The following is a 3,920-nucleotide window of genomic DNA, read 5'->3' as shown; positions in this document are numbered from 1 at the left end:
TATTTGTTAAAAAAAGAAAAAAAGAAAAAAAGAAAAGGTTAAACCCTAACCTTAAGGGTCCCCCACCACCCCTATCCTGGAGCATCGTGAGGAAGGTAAATCGCAGGTTATGCCTCCACGGGTACAGGGTGGAAGGTTGCTTGTACACTTGCACTTACTCAAGAGCCAAATCCATATTTCAGGATTCAAGCCTTTGACGCAGCAGCCACAAGCAAAACTGGATTTCTCCACCCTCCTCTTTTACAACTTGGAGATGTGCCCTGGGGACTGGTGTTTTATTTGTAACTTGTAAGGTGGGTGGATGGACCGTAGGATTAGTTGTTTGGATAGTGGGCTGAAGTGTTAATGGGCCAATTTTGTTTTATTGAAATTGGACATAATGGGTAGAATTGTTGGGTTCTTTTGGGTGTGTGATGGGTTGGAATAAATAATGGTTATTGGTTATATACGGGCCTGCTTTTATAGGAAGGTATTGGTTCTTGGGCTTCACAGAAATAGATTAATGGGTAGGCCTGTTAGACTGAACAAAATGAAGTTGGTTGAGGAGGAATTTGGGTTATACAGAATAAATGGACTTTGGGTTGAATTAGGATTATGAGACTTTCATGAATAGTGGATTGGGATGTTATCTAGATAAAAGGATTAGCATTGGAGAATGGCGTTTTATGAAAATTGAGCAGCAGCGTGGAAATAAATGACTCTTGATGATAATGAATTTTTTTCTTCGGGTGAACAGTAATTTTTTTTTTTTGGCTAAGAAAGAAAACTGGAAAAATGAAGATTGCTGCTCTCAACAAATTCTTTTGTTTATACTATTCTACAAGTCTTTTCTGGGAAGGAAATAGGAGGAAATTTGGAGTGTAGGAAAGAAATCACCCAAGGTTCGCTCTGATACCAAATTTGATGCTGGATAAAGAAAAAAGACAGAAAGAAAGGGAAAAATAAGAGAGAATGGGGGGAGAAATCGAAGAAGCAGCACATATCAGAGGGAAAGGGGAAAGGAGACGCTAAAACCAATTTCAATTCATCATAGTCATCAAATGTTCCAATTAAACAACAAATCAAATATAAATAGCAAAGCAAAAACCCTGAAGATAAAGGGCTTGGGCCAAACCCATTATTCAAGCCCAATAATAGAACATAAATAATAGTCCAAATGGAAACATAAAATAATAAATGAATGTCCGCATCACTTTGAAGCAACATTTAAAACGAAAAAAGCTAGCACTTCTTTGAGAAGTTCACAAATAGAGATGCAATAAGGATTGACCCATGTCAATGTTTAGAAAGTGTAGCTAACAAATTCGAATATAATAATCATAGAATATAGGGGAAATGAGATTCTACTTCACAGTAAACTTTAATCAACCTTATGAATCCACGCTCACAAGATTTTTTTTTTTTTTGGAGGCATGACACACAGCAACCAGGAGTGGCTTGCTGAAGAGCAAAAAGTGCATCCTCATGCTCAGAATTTTAAGCATCCGTAACACTGAAAAGAAAGGTATAAACTTCAGTGTAGGTATTCCTTCATATCCTTACCCCACTTCCATGAACTCTTTTCAACTGCCTCAGTAGTATATACATCCTTCCACTTATACTAGATTTCTATGATTATGAGGGTGTTTGGTGGGGATTTATATTAGCTTTTTAATAGATTTTAATAGAAATTTTTGAAATGCGTGGTTCAAAATTTGTGAATCCATGAAAGATGTTGTTAATATTGATTGTTTGACTTTGAATCAGATTAAAATATGAGCCAAACAGGGGCTAGATATGAAGAACCTTTGATCCAAGCATTGAATCTTTATACTCTTATTCTAAGATCTTGTCTATAGTTGATGTATTTAAAGCAAAGTTATTCTTTCGTAATATCATCTGCTCCTGTGTAGCGGTATCACAGCCACCATGCAAACTCAAATAGATAAAGACTACTAGTTCTACATTTACTCTCAGCTTACAGTGTCCTGACCACTGAATAAAAATTGTAATCAATTCAATGTTATTACTTGTAGGACTTGATTTGAGTCATGTGCCTGGTTCTCTACCATAAAACGATGGAGTCTCAGGCCTCAAAATGCCACATGTCCTGAAACGTGTGTAAGAAATCACAAGTAATACTAGAGATTAAGGATCGACCATATACCTAATTTAAGATTTAACAATGTAACTATTAAATACTAAATTATTATGAATCCAGAAAGACTAAATCCATGAAAAGACAAGAAGATAAAAGCAGACAAAGACAAGAATTACAAAGAATATGCTAGCAATTTCTTCTTAAACGAGATAGATTGTCAACGAAAATGCAAAGAAAAGAAAAATTACAAACATAAAAAAAAGAGTGAAACATTTTGATCAACCAATAAAATTCTGCAAAAGAGAAACTATGTAAGAGAAGATTCTAGTAAAAGAAAGATACACAGATAATAAGAATTTCAAAAGTACTATGGGTTTATTGCAATATAATGCTGTTGTATATGTGGCTCATATAGAGTAGAACACAAGCCCTGGATTAAATGGGCCGATGCCGGCGCGGAGCGACGACATCGACCTTGCATGGGTTTAATTCACTATCTGGTTATTAGAGATGCTGAATGGGTTGGGGGTGCGGGGGCAACGCCCCCGCGGTACGGTACAGGGGTATTTTCTGTACGGGCCTTAAAGTTTTATATGGGCCCAGGCTAGGGTTAGTATAAATAATATGTTGTAACCCTATTTTTCACAACTGAATAAAGAAATCTCCGCTTCGCTCTCGTGGACGTAGGTACATCGCCGAACCACGTAAAATTAATGTGTTGATTTTCGTTTTCATCTCTTTAATATTGCGCATAAAATCCAACAACTGGTATCAGAGCTAGGTTCCGATGGCGAGTTCTTCGATTGCAAAATTTGATGTGATGAAGTTTGACGGATCTGGGAATTTTGGATTATGGCAGCGAAGGGTGAAGGATTTGTTGGCGCAGCAAGGGATGATGAAGGCACTATCTGGGAAGAAACCAGAGGGTACGTCAGATGCCGACTGGGAAGAGCTCGAGGCGCGAGCAGTTGGTACAATTCGGCTTTGTTTGGCGGACGAAATTATGTATCACGTCATGGACGTTGAGTCTCCGGCGGAGGTTTGGGAGAAATTGGAGAGTCGTTATATGTCAAAGTCTCTCACGAACAAGCTGCATCTAAAGCAGTGGCTGTATGGGCTGAAGATGCTGGAGGGTACGGATCTGATTCAACACACCAATGTGTTTAATCAGATCATCAGCGATCTATTGCGACTTGAAATCAAGTTTAATGATGAAGACAAGGCAATGATTTTGTTGTGCTCACTGCCTCCTTCGTACGACCAAATGGTGACCACGTTAACATAGGGTAAAGAAACTCTCGAATTGGAGGAAGTCACATCAGCCCTGTTAGCCTACAACCAACGAAAACTGCGTACTAGTGAACTTCACAGGGTGAAGGGTTGATCGTAAAGGGCTACCAGGATCGTGGGAGAAGGAAGGACAGGGGTGTTTCTTTTAGAGGGAACACAAGATCAAAATCTAGAAATCAAAATAAGAAAAACGTGAAGTGCTACAAATGCCATCAGATGGGCCACTTTAAGAGAGACTGTCCGAATAAGAAGCAGAGTGATGAAAGGAAAGGTGATGGATCCTCAAACTCAGCTAGTGTTGCAAAAGGAGACTCGGATTCTAGAGATGGAGACATGTTATCAGTCTTTGCAGGTAATTCTGTAAAATTAAATGACTGTTGGGTACTTGATTCAGCCTGTTCATATCACATGTGTCCTCACCTGGATTGGTTTCATTCATATCGTTCTGGTAATTTTGGATCTGTTCTGATGGGTAATGATGCATCATATAAGGTCATTGGAATGGGGTCCATAAAATTTAAAATGTTCGATGGTGTGATAAGGACCTTGG

The sequence above is a fragment of the Olea europaea genome, unplaced genomic scaffold, assembly GCF_002742605.1.
Source record: "Olea europaea var. sylvestris unplaced genomic scaffold, O_europaea_v1 scaffold1606, whole genome shotgun sequence".
In the NCBI taxonomy this organism is placed as follows: Eukaryota; Viridiplantae; Streptophyta; class Magnoliopsida; order Lamiales; family Oleaceae; genus Olea; species Olea europaea.
The sequence above is the reverse complement of the archived record's forward strand: the minus strand, read 5'-3'. Positions refer to the sequence as shown.